We start from the raw sequence: 16,094 nt of genomic DNA, 5'->3' as shown, positions 1-16,094 counted from the left end.
AGCAGCACCCCTGTTGTGACTGGGTGCCCTAACGCTTGAACAAAAACATTGTTTAAAAATGAACTTCAGACTGCTGATGCACTTCTACTTGAGTGCGGCTGTTTAGTTATACTTATCTTCTTGTACCTATTCCCCTTAAATGTTACCTCTCCCTGCCCTAGACACGGTCACAAACCGGACGTGGGCGCATTTGACCCCATTGTTTTACCTTTTCCTGCGTGCTATATCTTGCTGTCTTCCACTTTGCCACTCTCAGTGAAATGGATCCGTCACGAAGAAGTGGAATTAAGCAGGCACTCGAGGTCGAATAAAAAAAAAATTCAAGCATCTTCACGAAGTGACTCATGATGCGCTCGCAAGCTCTGGGTATCGAAGTAACCGTAGGTTACCCACACGTTGCATCTTATATTGTTAATTGAGTGACACAAGGAGTATGCAGAAATGTAAACCTATTTCGTCTTCAAGTGATAATTCGCAAATCGCGGAAAACTTCGAGAATGTGGCTGCTGTCCTTAATAATATCACATTGCATTTTGGGCAGATATTGTAAAATCCACGCCCGGCCAATGTATGCAAAGCACTCGCAACTCATTACGTTGGGCATTCGTGTGTAAGCGCTCCATTAGTCGTACTAACTGACAAATAAATCATCTATTTAGGCACGTGATTCTCGCATCACTATAGAATTTTCGTGACGCATGCGTTAAGTCCCCCACCCCCTTTTTATTCTTATTTTTATTTAACAATAATCGTATATACTTACACCTGTAAAATGAACGCTCATGCTAACAGCAACCGCCAAGTCTTGCCAGTGATCTCAGTCTTTCTTCTCTCGTGTGTTCACGCTGTTCCTTGTTGTGAAACGAAGCTAACTAGCTCTAGTGTATACTCTTTCTAAAGAACAAAGACTGTTTTTCAATATTATAAATACCGCACTGTAGGTTCGACCTGAAGTACCACCAATTTAATGTAGAGTGACAGTGTACCTATTGTTTTATATACAAAAAGCTAGAGCACCAGGCTTTACTTAGGGGCGCAATGTATAGCAGGAAAGTGTGCGTGGTAGGTAATTTATAGTCACCGAGCACAATTCATTCTCCTTTGTTTACATAACTCACAAAGTTCACGAAAGTATTATTTGATTAAACTCTGTGAACTGTTACAAACAAAATCACCAGGCCTGTACGGAACGCGCAGAACAGTCGCAGGGGAAGCTGCGTGGAGCCACCTGGCTACGCTAGGAAGGCCTCCAGTCCCGATTAAATTCTGCAACTTTCAAACCGCAATGAAGTTCACTCACTTACTCACTCAATCACTCACTCACTCCCGCCTTACAAGTAGTACTACAAGCACACTTGCATAGAGACCACTACGTCACAATCACCCTAATTTTGTTGTAATCGAGAGCTCTGCACAAAGCCATTGTTCGTGATTCTTCGGAGAAGCATGGCCCTCGCTAAACGTTTACAAGGCATTATTATGTGCCGTTTGTTAATGCAGGGGCTAACAGCAACAAAGAGTTATGCTGCCAAATTGTAAAGTGTAAGAACATTCAACAAACCACCCGTTGCCATATTCTCATTGTGTGACGTCTGGTAGTTACCTTAGAGTTCTAAAACCCTTTATTACACATGTTAACTTGATTCCTAACGAAACGAGAGGCCTGAATAACAACAGTCTACTACGGTGTTTCAAGCAGCGACGTAGTTCAGTGGTAGAATAATGGACTGCTACACTGAGAAACATGGTTCCAGTCCCAATCTATCCTCCGGATCATGGTGGTTACAGACACCGTTGGAAAAGAGGGTGGACAACCACAGCGCCTAATTCAGCACTTGTGATCTCATAACAGCTTTCGCTGCAAAAAAAAAAAAAAATGATGGTTATCGTTTGTAGCACTAAGCCTAAAAAAAACCCTAGCCAAGGTCTACGGGCAAACATCTGCTTAGTTGCCTTAGTTAATATTTTGTTGCTGATTCCTCCATCATTTCATGCAAAATGTATAACACAGGAGCGATTTGGTTAGTGTACAAAGAAAGGTACTACAATGTCATAGTTGTCAACATTTTCTTTAAACGCACCGCTGAAGACATTCGCAGTTTCAAAGGTTTCATAAGCGCGCACCAAACACGGTGAAAGTTGCCTCTTTGGCGCAGCATTGTGCCGGTGGGGCTTATTAGTTCGCGAGAAGAGCAAGCTGAACTCAGCTGATAAAAACTTTAGAAAATGCTGAATGATGTTGCTTTACTTGCTCGACGTCAGCGTTTCCAAACCTCCTAGCAAAGGTTATGGAGGGCGGCGTCCCAGTGAACTTGGCCACACAATGCGCGCCGGAAGCCCCTCAGCAAAGTCTGCAGCAGAGTCGGAAATAAACGCGAAGAATCTCGAAATAAATTTTTATACTTTGTTTGTCACTGCACACATCGGTTTCTTCATTGCTACGGATTGCGCCGAGAGTGTGAGTGTGACGCAGTGGCAAGCTTCAAATATACTTAGTTCCATTTTTCGCTTTACGCTTTTCTCATTTTTTTTTCATTTTGTTATTTGCTGACCACTCCACACCTCTAGTGATCAGACCACCGCCGAGTGCACTTTGCTTTGTGCGCGCACTGAACACCGTGAAGCCAGCTGCTTGACCACTGAAGCATGAAACAAATTGACATTTCGAAAATGACAATAGAAAACCAAATATTTCACTATTCTGCTTCATTAGCCCGATAACTTTAAATGACGTTTTTTGAAATAATTACAGCGTTGGCGGCAGCATCGTATATTGATAGCAAAAAATCTGCGTTGTGCGGGAGCGAAAATTTGAGATGTTCGAAAACAAAAAATAACAGAAATCTTTTGTTCCAAAAAGAATCAAACACTGCATTTTTGCAGGGCAAGGAGGTGTCCTACCAGAGAGCCTTCCTCACGCTCTAAATTTATTGAAAAATTCTACACAACGATCCTAAATAGAACCTTAAGTAGTAGGACTACACGGGAAAAAGTTATCAACTAGTTACAAGTAATTTGACTACAATTATTCATTACGTGCGCTAGGGTATTGCAATTTTTCAATCATGTAATGTTTGGTTATCATTTTTTAAGCCTTGAGTACCACGTAAAATGGGATCAACCAAAGAAGTACATTTAAAAAAAGCAAACAATACAATAATTGAAAAGCATTTGAGAAAGATGAAAAAAGCTTGATCCTTCTCTTTGAGTAGTTGTCAGAAAACGTCACAGTTAGCACAGTCATTGTTTCGGAACTGAAATATCACAACGCTGCATAACAGTTCAAAATTGAAGTGGAACGAAGCTAAAGTCAAGTTAGCTTGCTTCAAGGAACATGTTCAAATATGTGCCAGAAAATTTCAAGTTCAACAACAAATATTCACCCAAATACAAGCTTGAGAGGAAGGCATGTCCTTCTCAGTGAGAAGATAAGCCAGTATAATATAAAAGTAAAGTAGAAAGAATGAATGACGTAGGCCTACTTGAACTTCATGACGTCATATACTCATGCTCGCACACACGCATGTTTTGGCACTCATGTAAAGACAGATTAAACCCTGTACTTATAGAGGGACGGGGGCTAACATACACATACACGTTAAAGAGCTATTCACAGAAACGCTCCTGCACGCACATACACAAATACACTCAACTATGTAAATACACCGAATGTAGCTTTGCGCACGCTCACAGGGTCCACTGCAAAGGAAAACTTACGGCGAATAAAGGGAAGATAAGAAACTCGCTGCATAATGCATGAAAACCTACATTTCTGATAAACAAGGACATGCTATAGGAAGGGTACGTAAGCGAAAATGAAGGAACCTTAAGCGAGATACTGCGTCTTCGTCCGTTTGGCTAATACGACTTTGTAAGTTGGCGAAAACGCTCCCCTTCCAAGAGCTTCTCACCATAATAAAGAAGGTCTTCTTCCAGAACCTTTTTTTTCTCGAGTGAAAATCGATGATCTGAGCTCTTCACGTATCTTCCTTGTTCACCAGACTACCAGCCCCATTGTGCAAACCCTTTGTATTAAAATCCGTACTGTTTGCGTTCGCTATTGAGACACAGGAAGCCTATTTATTGCGACGTCCGTCTTAGCTGGAATGTTTGCATTGGCTGTCTCCCCGTGTTTAATCTTCGCGTGACCACCTCCGCCTGTTGTGTTTTACTTGAAACTAAAATAACTAAGCTGCCGGACGCAACCATGTTGATAATATCGCACGTTTTTCAATGATTGCGGCTTTCGCTACCGCATCTGTAGCACAGACGAATGATATTACGCTAACCAGTCAATCTTACATATGTATTATTAGATTTGTGTCGACTAAAATGACTGAACAGGGCATGTAGGCGATGATATTCATTTTATCTAAAGGCGAATGTTGTTAACAACGTACCTACAGTTATTTTATAATCTTTGCTTTAAGGGCGTTCGACATGACTTTGCATGTAGCACTTTTGCGGTACTTATTTGGCAAGTTTTTACAGTCATAATCAGTAGTAGCAACAATTGCGCATATTGCATTGCCAAAATCGTAATGTTAGTAAGCGCCATTGAAAGTAAGTTTTTTTATTGTTTTAAAATGTAAGCCACTGTTTCTTTTTCAATAGTGTAGAAAAATTTCGCAACTAGTTATTATAGAAGCATGAATGTAACTGAATAGTGGACGCAGTGGCGCTATGCTCAGGTTGTATTAGCTTCAATCACCTAAAGGTAAAGCTTTCACATATACCGAATGACTAGCGACATCTGTGCATTTCGCATTATTTTTTACTGGAAGTACTTCGGAACATTGGTGATTCAGTATTTCTTGCTTCAAGAAAGGAGGAAGGGACAACAGGATGTCGGAAGAGTTTCGTAAGAAGCTGATTTCTAGTAAGTAGTGATGCGTAATCCAATATCTCTCAGTGTGGATTATCTTTAAGTACTATCCCATATTCACCACTGCTCCTGGTTACTGTTGCAGTCATTGTTGACCTTTCCTCATTCTGTAAGGTATCCTTGAATTTTAGGGGTGATGCTTCTTAAGCCATGGGGCGTGCGTCCCCGATGTATGTAGTAGTAGTAGTAGTAGTAGTAGTAGTAGTAGTAGTAGTAGTAGTAGTAGTAGTAGTAGTAGTAGTAGGTCGGATGAACGAACGGACGGACGGATGCATGGACGGACAGACAGACAAACAGACTTATGAACGGACGCGCAAATAGACGGACGGATGAACGGAGAGACAGATGCACGGACGGACGAATGGACGCATGGACGTACTGATGGATTGACGGACGGATGGACAGACGAATGGACGCACGGGGGGATAAACGGATGCACACACGCATGAACGGACGCAGGGACGGACGCACAGACGGAAGACCGCACAGACGAATGCAGGGACGGACACACGTACAAACGGATGGACAGATGGACGCACGGATGGACAAACGGACGCAAGAATGGACGGACGGATGAAATAACGGATGGACTGACAGACGATTCACCCCGGTCATCATCATTCACTCCGTAGATACGCTCTGATTTTTTTGTTCGATAGTCAGTACCTTAAAACGTACAATGGAGCCATTCCACTTTCTTTTTCAACGGCTCGGTATTGTTACGAAAGACGGCGACGCCAACACGCTCCCGAAGGCGCCACTGCTCCGATCTCCGCCGACACGGTCACCAGCCGTTTGGTAGCGTAGGTTTCTCAGCTCGCGACTGCTTCTGTGCAGAGTTGATAGACGAGCGAACGAGACGACGGTGAGTTAAAGAATGTTCATGTTCAGCATAGAGACAGAGGCGTTAGAAATTCGGCACTGGGACCGACAGCTTAGAGACTCGAAGGCCCGAGCTCTCTTCCCTCACACATAGATCTACTGCTCGCGACGCGCCGCAGGGTTTTGTTTATATGCACCGGGAGGTTTCTTTGAGTAACCAAATGTCCAACCAGAAGCGCCGCTGGCCGTGATGTCAGAATCCTCTAATGGGGTCGCCGTTGGGCCGCGTCACTCTCATCGAATCCGGAGCTGCTGCGCGTGGTTGCAGCCAAGGATGTGTGACGTCGCCACGCATTGCGTAAGACTCGCCAGACCGAAAGGCACCGATTGCTTGCTCGACGGGCTCGCTGGCTGAGGTGACTCACTGTGCGTGCGCGGCAGAAAGGCACCACTGCGTGATGACGCCGTTGAGTTGTTCGCGTCAGGCGGGCTCGCATTGTGGCCTTGACACAGATTGCCTTTTTCAGAGGCATGGACGTTCGGTGTGGACTCGCAGGCATAACAGTATGTTCTGCATGTCACCTGCGAACGCGAGGTGTAACTGCTGGGTGACATGCCTCATAAATAAACAAAGGTCGCTAGAAGCAGTCGGAATGCAGAAAAGCGAACAAATGTCGCGAAATAAGCGACACACATCGTTAAAATAAAAAAAAAATGTTTTTATATTAAAGTTTAGAAAGTACCATACAGCTATGTGTTGTAAAGAAATTAAAACACAAAGCTAGAAGTGTAAGTCTGTGAAAGAACAAAAATATCTACGAAAGGTCAGGCAACTTAAGCAGAAAAAAAATTTCGCATGAGTTTCCACAGAAACATAGGAAGACGGGTGCTGTTCCAGTGGCGTCCCTGCTCTAAGGTTCTAGCTTGATATTATGTCTTTGTTTAGAATGCAATAGCTCGATTCCTTTGTTGTACAATACGACGGCCTTCAGCCCTCCCATAGTAGAGTACGAAGTACTCTGTTAGCCACTTTTTCGAGGCTCCGTGGCTGCATTTGGTGGAAAGCTGCGTCGCTGTCCCGGCCCGGGCGCAATTTTGGTCGGAGTGGCCTCATCAAGTATGAGGCACAAGGGACGGCTTTCAGCTCTCTGATAGTAGAGTACTCTAAATCGTTTACCACTTTTGGTAAACACGCAAATCTAACGCGTGGGACGCGTCATATATAAGCACGGCTCACTGCTCTACGATAGTTCAGGATGAAGTACTCGAAATTGCCAAATTCTTTCTATAATGTGGCATGTGACTACATGCCACATTATAGTCGCATGCTTCTTGCAGTCACAAGTAGTCACATGCTTATGACATGTGACTTTATGCCATAAGCATGTAGTCAAAATAATCAACAGTAAGAAACTTGCTCAGCAAAGTAAGCAAAACCGAAATGTAATATGTACAAAAACATGCTGCGTATAAATCTCATTTCACGTTGTAAGCGGAGCCACTCTTGGCTTGTGAAACGCACTTCGCCACGACGAGGACTTAGCCATCACGTTCAACAAAGATCAAAGATGAACGATGTCTTCTCCGATCGGGTGGGCCCCTGCAAAGATGCGTTTTCATTGAATGGTGCGAGGAGACACCGTTAGCCAAAACAGTCACTGTACTTGTCGTTCACCGTATTTTACTGCGATTGCTTTACTTTTACTTTCTCTTTTCGCAAGCATACCCATATGGAGGGGTCGGGAGTCTCCTGACTTTGATATACAGGTACACAATCTACCTAAACTACCACTGAAAGTAATGTCACAGAAAAACGCTGGTGTCTGTGTCCCCAAGCCCCAGTCGAGTTAATGCGAACACCTCCCCCCCCCCCCCCCCCATAAAAAAACCATTTTGGCTACGCCTCTGCCATCGGTGTTTCTGAATTCTTAATTTTCCCCTTAGCTTCTATGGCACATATGTTCCACTCCAGGTGACGAACATCCTTGAGCCGAGCAAGCCTGCAGTCTACAATATCTCAAAGGATGCACTAATTATAGAATCTCAAAAGAAATTGTTCAATTTTACAGCGAAAGCTGTTATGAGATCACAACTTGGGTCACGCGCAGTTTTCCTCCGCCGCCACCGGTGTCCGTAACCACATCGCGTGAAATTAAAAAACAACTAGCACAAAAGACGCAGTAGGGCTTGTACCCGGGCACGCTGGGTGCCAGCCCACTATTCTACCACCGAGTTACGCTGGTGCTTGTGACTTCTGCCAAACTTGCCTTAGGCAGGCTTGATGCCGGGAAAGCAATCGCGTTAATAGGACTTATAAAGCTCTTTAAACAGTGAGAGAACGACCAGTCGTTGCACAATGCGAAAGCGCAACGAGTGCGCCGTGGAATGCTCCAACCCATTACAAAAGCTCGTTCTTGTTCCCCTATTACTGTGGCGTATAACCACTTCAGCCATAATTCCTCATTATCGTGAGCGACTGCATGAACAATTCGCGTGGAATTCCTTGCAAGTGTTTAGCGGATACCACACTTCTCAGAAGAATGACAAAAAATAGCATAGCGAATGCCAGCCTGGTACCCAAAAGTTCATTAACGCCTTAGTGGTATCAAGCAAGTGTTCTTACAGTAGTTACCCATTGAGTGTTTGGAAAAAGCTCTGAAAGGCCACTCTTTTAGCTTTCGCTGTGACTGTGCTGCGCCTTCCACGCAAGCCTCGCGTTTTTTCGCTGTCCAGAAATTATCATCACAGCGTATTTCGTGCACGTATATATCTTTCGTGGTGTATACTGGAAGGCCAGAGTCCATCCACTCGCCCATGTTAAGCTGGGGGTGCAGTTGATAAAAGTAGCTCTGCAGTATAGAGAGAACCAATGTGCCCTCACTTCGTTTTTTTTTTCCTTCGAGTGGCTTTTTTCTGCTTTCAGTGATACGTGTTCTTTGTACTTCAAAGGACGTTTAATTTCCCCAATTCGTTTTGTTTCAACCAGCCCATTCAGTGAAGCTGCCAAAAACCCGTATTTTAGACCAATAAAAAGCCCACACGGCTTAACGAAAATTTGTTTTCTGTTGCGTACAGTTCGAATGCACTACTTTCGTGTTGGTTTCACGCTTTGTTGCGGCTGTTGTGAAACCTTTAGGATGAAGGAGCTGCTTCACGTGCATATTACAAGAGTGTTGTCCTTTCTTTGCACACAGCATGAAAATCGAAAGCGGTGAGGCGGGGTCATCTGGGCTCATGCCATTCGGGTCTCCTTCTAGCAACTCGTATACTTTTCAATGCTTGCTCTCTCGCTTTCATCCACTTGTAGGTTTTGCTGCTGGCTTTCTCTGTTCCAATAGGATACGGTCGCTGACACGCCAGGCTTCTGCCAAGTTTATCTACACTGTGGCGCTGAGTGGCTTGCTCCATGATTGCTTTACCTGCACTCACGGTTGCCACTACCTTCAAACTGCTGCTTTTTATGTGACATTTTATGCCGTGTCGTTTCGAGTCTCGTCTGCGTGTATTTTTAGGAATGCAGCCGGGCTTATACAACGGACAATCTTGCTTGCTTCAGCATATCATTCAGGTCCTAAATGAAAGTGAAGCCCCTCACCTTGGCAGCGATGCATATAGAAGCTCTTATGGCGGTGGTTTATCTTCTGTACTCCAGAATATGCCGCCACAGGAGACACAATGGCTTCAGTATAATTGATCGCATCATCTGTCATGAGGCGGTCTGCTTTGCCGCAATACTGTTGGCTGCAGACAGACCTTTCTCCTATTTCATTTTAGAAAGTGCTTGATACACGTTAAATGCCTTGGTTTCAGCGAAAAAATAGGTTTTGCAGCCATCGTGACTTCCCAAAACATGTAGCGGCCCATTATTTAGGTCTGAAGCTAGCTCTTGAATAAGTTGTGGTTTTTTGTCTTGGGATATGATGAGGAGACATTACAGTCGCGTACAATTTTCATGCAGTACATGAGCCTTTCTAGCTTCATTGTTGGTTCCCTTGATTCTAGGAGCTGATAGTGACGAGCGAGTGTCACTGCTTTCTTTCCCAATGCTGTCAAAGCGAGAGGTATAGCCCTCGATGACATGATTGGCACACTTGTTTTTTTTGTGTGTGAAACGGCGATATTTTACTTCAGTCTAAAGTTGCTAGCACAATGACGAATCTCGATTGCCATTCTAATTGCGATACTGCACATCTTGCATTTCAGATCTTCTTTGGAACTCTTCACTAAGAATATTGGCCTCCATGGTGCCAGAGCTTTGATTCCTGTTTATGTAGCATGTGGGCTCTTTTGTGTGGCCTTTCTTGAAATACAATACGCAAGTGCCGGAGAGCTTATTTCTCACGCCCGAATCAAGCAGCTTTTGATTGCACTTGTCAGCGGTGACAGCTAGACCTGAGTTGACAGTGTACCTGTGGCCATGTCTCATCTGGGACCAAACACCATCCACAACTACTGTGATCCATTGAGCCTTGCCTTCAGCTTGAGGAATAAATCCGGCTGTAAATGGTGACTCTGGCTGAGAAGATTTTCACCTGCATTACTAGGTGACCAGCTGCGCAGTTTCTGCCTCTCCTGCAGTCCAAACGTCCTTCAACTTCGCGGTGAACGACCCACTGATGACTGAATAGTCAGCTCCAGTTGTGGCCTTCGATGATGACGTCGAGGTCGTTAGTTCGTCGCCTTGCGTTGCAGTTAGGTCGTGGCGTTGGGTCACGGCTACGTCGGTTTACTTCTCTTTTCCTATGTGGGTTCGTCTGGTTTTCCGGCCGCGAAGTTCCGACTTCAGGTTTCCATCCTTCTTGCGGCTTGTCCTTCTTATTTCATCGAGGCATCGTCGTCGGCGTCAGCGGAAGAACTTCAATACTTTATAGTACAGCAGCCACACCTCTATCCGTTTCTTCCCTTAGTTTTCCTTGCTGCCCATAGTTTGCTCTTAGTTCTTTTTTAGTTTTCCGGATATCAGCCTCTGGCAGGGCCGGTATACTGCCTGCGTTTCGGTGACATCTAGCCGCCAAGTGAGGGCGAATGACGTCATTGTCACGTTGTTGGTTGCGCTCCGGTGAGATAGCCGGCCGTGTCGCATTGTCTTTCACTTCACTGCGGAGCCGATGCGTCGATAGCGAAACCACGCAGTCCCATCTGGCGGTACAGACAGTGGTGGTAGATGTGACCAGCCACTCCGCAACGGTAGCAGAGAGCCTGCTGGTCGGGGGCGCACCACACGTCGATTTTTCTCGGAGTGTTGCGCTGGCCGGCGGATGGACGGTATTGCGGTGGTTGCGGTATGTGGCGGCGAAAGTGCGATGGTGCGGCCTTTTGACGTGGGCATGATGGGTGACCGTACGTAGCGTCGGGCTGCAGCAGTGTAGCTGATGGCTTTTCGGCGCTGGATACTCGGGCATGGAGATAGACTCTGGATGTGTTCGCGAACAATGTTAGTGGTCGAGTCCACTTGCCGCTGTGATGTGGGTAAGAGCCGAGAGTATGAAAACTGAACTGCCTTGCATCGTCCGCCAATTGTATTAGCCGATTGGCATTGCCAGCATCTTCTCGATTAATGTTGCTTCTGACAGGAATTCCTGGATGGTCTTTGGGGGTTTCGCATCAGTTTAGTGAAGAGTTTTTAGTTGACCCGTGTCACTTGAAGACAAATTTTTTTCTCCTTGGGCAGAGTGGCAGAACAGGCGCGTCATTTTTCTATGAAGATAGTCACATTTTCATTAAGGTGTCACCAGCAAGTTGACCTCATGACCCCAACGTCACCTGGCACTATCTTTTCCAGCGCATAGAGCTCGTGATTTAACTTCTTTTCTTGTAAATTGACTTCTCAACTTTTGCATTGGTAACGACGTCCCTGTCCAATTGAAAATGGCACTGAAACAAGCCGGCACACGGGATGACGGCGCTTAGGCCGATGCGGTGCAGCCGTTTGGAATTTCGAAAACGATTCCTATTAGCCATGTCATTGATGAAGCGAAGAGTTCCCACGAATGACCATGGTCTTCAGCACCCCTCTATTCTACTCTTATCTATTTTCCCATAGAACATCAAGCCCCCGGGGAAATTCTCGCCCATGTCCACCACTATTTCTAGGCGTAGCGGATATTAGAGTGCCGGCCTGTGGCTCACCAGTTCTTTTAGGACCAAGGCTTCGCGAAGAATGATTTGAAAATGCAGGCGGTAACAAAAAAGTGAGTCAAGGCCGACCGTTGTTGCCACTTATGCTGACTCACATCGCTAATGAGATAATTCTTTCTTGTGCCAATATCAAATAAATGAAAGAACAAAAACTGATTCTTTACCATATCAAAAAATTGGGGCAGGCAAATCTTGCTTGAGCCAATAATTTTCTTTTTTCCTTCCTTTTTTTCATTTTGTTTTACACTTCTCTAGTTGCACCGCTCAATGGTTCCGTCTAATTTTTTCTCCTCTATGCAGTATGCGTACATGCATCCTAGTGCTATGTACAGTTAAATTTATGTTACCACAGGCTATAAACACAGTCATGCGTGAAAAGCAAGAAAATTTAATAATGAAACGGAGCAGTCTCATGTAGCAACGTGAAAGTACCAGCGACCCTGTGAAAACATCAGATTGCAATATCAGTAATGATTGATCGTAGCAGTTCTCCATTATTTTGAGTTCAGGGGAACCTTTAATATATTGAAAAATGACAATATTGCACATACTGACATCCATGCTTCTTTGTGATGCCGAGGAATGATTTCGAAAAACAAAAAGGACATTGTGAAGTGCTTCGCCACGTTGAAGCTCACAGATGAGATAAAAAAAAACACAGGTATGGCGGCATATGCATGTAAACTAACCATGTAAACCTAAATAAACTATTCGAGAATCACGTACATAAAATTGATTCAGGTATACGACTTCATACGATGATCAAAATGGTGAAAGTAACGTCTTTTAGAATATACATGGCTACTTTATCTAGTTCGAGCATTAAGTATGTGAACGTGCTAATTCCTTAAAACACACATGCGTGAAGGATATTATCAGCTTCTTTCTTCAGCGTGCATAAAATGATAAAGCTTTTATTTCGAGGTTCATTCCAGACGGAAAAATCAAATGTAAAATGTCGTTCTATTCGGGCATATTTCTGTAGGGTGGGGCACGGCGATTTGTCACTACTTTCAATATAGAGCACCGTCAATGCAAGCATAACGGTTCTTGGCAGCAATATGGAAATTCAATGCAAATGTTCCAGCTGCCTCTCATAGAAAATGAAATTGACAAATAGTCCTCTAAATGAGACGATTGTAGTTTTGCATTACATTCATGAGTTGCCGATGAGATCTACTCTTACCGATTATGACACCTATAAAACACGATGCTTATATATATCACGTAGAGAAAAAAAAACATAACTGGTATTTAAAGACGTCCTTCAGTCTCTACACGGTAAATAACAAAAAATGTACTAATATATTCGTCCGAGAAGAAAGGTAGGTACTTTTAGGGTATCTTAAGCATAACTTCTCACGAGACAATGTCACATCTTTCCAGTGCACAGGAGATCAAGCTGTTATGATACGTAACGCTTCCCAGGAACTTTGCATGCGACGGCCTTGTTTCACTTCACAAACCAACGCTCTTATCTAATTAGTGCTTTATCCTTCACAAGAACACGCACGCATATGCATCTCTGTGTGATTTTTCTTTTTTTTTTCATTAAAGTAGAACAACTGCCGCTGTGATATAGGCTGTTTTGGTCAATCCATGAAAAAAATTACATATCAACTCAAGCAATCAGTTAAAGTTTATTTCATCCCAACGGTAGTGCAGATTAATCTCAATCATCGGGTACGAACCCAACAAGGTGAACAATCCATTTCCCAACTCTCTCGCGAAATCCTCGCATAAATCATAGTTGCCAGTTGTTTTCGTTTTCTGTTTGTACTTACTATTGTACTCCCTCCCTGTTATGACCCTCAAGCGAGTGTTGACAGTATTATTATATAAATAAACCAATAAATAAATAGTGCTACAGTCTTGTGCGAAACGTGCTTCATGTACGCACAACATCTGTAAATATTTCATTACCCATGTAACAGCAACGGTGCCATCCTTTCAATGCCAAACCTCCAGTGCTGCCGATAGCAAAAACACGAGTGTTCATGGCATCTTTTCTATCCCTCGTCAAGGCCCTTTTTGGAACCTAAATACAAGTGAAACAGAGGACACTCGTCTAAGGTCAACGAGCTACTGGCGCCAAGCGAATCAAAGCACGGAATGAAGCTTACCCGAAGGTTCAGAGAGGCGAGCGAAGACATCTCACCAAAGTGAACATACAACTAATGCCTCCCAGAACTTGAACTTTCGGCGTTTTCCTTTCACGGGCGTCAGGATCTTCATGAATCAAGGAGAAGTATTAGGCTTAAAGGGTGAGAAAAAGAGAACCCAGAAGAGTTGAAGGATATGCGAGAGGGCTTATGGTGGCATGTAGAAAGAAGCTTACGGCGCTAGCGCTAATAGGCCAGATTAAAAGACCGGCTGTTTGGGCGACGGCTGATTACACCTGGTTTCATAACCACGAGTGCAGACACACGCGTGATAAGGGAATGCCTCCGCGTCGTTTCCTCGCCCTACTACTCTTCCGAAACCGGCCTGTTGCTACTTACTTATGCTCCTAAGCTGATGACAGCTGTCTTTTGTTTTGTATGAAAATGAATCAGTATGTACACTCTAAAAGTCCAGCTAAAGTGCTTCGCTAAAATTGGAAGTCTATATATTATACGAATAAAAATGATAACTCATTGGTGGAATGAAGCCTTAAGAGCACTACGTTTTCTTTATGTTTAACGTAGCTACGGTGACCAGCTTTGTAACTACTTAAATTAACACATGTCAACCTATTTTTTTAAAGTTTGTTGCGTTTTCATAGCATGTGAATATGAATGCACAGATGCATATGCGTCGAATAGTGCTTGCAAATCGCAATACAATATACACTTTTATTGCTATAGCAATTATATGGACACTCTCGGCTCGATATTGCCGCCGGCTTCGGCGTCGACGGAGGCGTCGGCGTTGATGTCATGCACCGTATATGTACACGTATCCATATATATGAAAATGCAAGAAAGAAAAAAAAAATCCGCAAATTTCGTCGCAAGACGATAGTCTTGCGTGAAAAGAGAGTGAACAAAACGTTTATTTGATGTTCTGTGAAAGAAAATCGGTGAATGGTATTCTAGAGACGCTGCGTTAGAGTGCCTCGAGCGTGCAGCCGAGGAGAACGAGCGTATCAGGTCATGTCACACGTGAGACATGAGCGCTATCTGGCAGTTTTCTTGGAAATCAAAGTCCGTGGCTCTGACACGGGCTACACGCCCGTCTCAGAGGTGATAAGGTGTAGAACTGAAGGCGAAGGGAAGGCACCACCACCATCTCGTTTTAGCAAAGCGTTGGAAACACTCCCCTTTTCGTGCAAGCGTTGCATGGTCAGCCCAGCGTGATAAGCGCTACTGTCCTTAAAGTTACATATGTATGCCTTTTTTAGTAAAGGACGCACATGCATATTGTAAACGTGTTGTTATGGTGCCACAGACATGCGCAATAATTGCTTTTAGATGCGGAGCATCTAATACTCGAGGCTTGTAGTGTGGCGCCGTCCGCAAGCTTCCTCCTCCTTCTTCCACCATCTGTGCATCCCTTCCTCCTCTACACACCGCGCGCGCTTCACTCCTCCACCATCTGTGCACCCTTCCTTCTCTACACACCGCGTGCGCTTCTCCTCTTCACGAACATTCGCTAGCTGTATAATGTAGCGCGCATGCGCCGTCACGCTTCGAGAACATCGGCAGCTGACGCGCGCGCATGCGCCGTCGCGCTTCGAGAACATCGGCAGCTGACGCGTGCGCATGCGCCCTTGCGCTTCTCCCCCTTCTCGAACATTCGACAGCTGACAGCGCATGCGCCGTCGCGCTGTATATATACTCAAGGTCGGTGCTCGCTCGCTCAGGTGCCGCTCGTCGGTTGGTTTGTACGGCGCGTCGACGTCCGAGGTCGCAATGATCGACGTCCCTTCGACCAGCGCCGGCCAAAGTGTTGGCGGAACCGCAACCAAGTCGTCGTCCGAAGACAAGGCAGCGCGGAGAAGAGCTCGCGACGCCGAACGTAAACGTCGGCGTCGAGCGGAAGATGCTCAACTTAGAGAACGTGAAGCCGCTGAGAGACGTCAGCGTCGAGCAGCAGCACCAGATTCGGCCGCTTTGAAACGTAAGCGTCGACAAGAGGACCCGGACTTTCGAAAACGGGAAGCCGAGTGCAAGCGTCGGTGACGAGAGGCCGATCCCGATGCTGCCCGCGAGCGCAAGCGCGCCGAGGTAGCGGCGTGGCGCGCCAAGCAGTATGCCACGCCCAACGC

This window comes from Rhipicephalus microplus, chromosome 4 (genome assembly GCF_043290135.1).
Source record: "Rhipicephalus microplus isolate Deutch F79 chromosome 4, USDA_Rmic, whole genome shotgun sequence".
Lineage (NCBI taxonomy): Eukaryota > Metazoa > Arthropoda > Arachnida > Ixodida > Ixodidae > Rhipicephalus > Rhipicephalus microplus.
The sequence above is the reverse complement of the archived record's forward strand: the minus strand, read 5'-3'. Positions refer to the sequence as shown.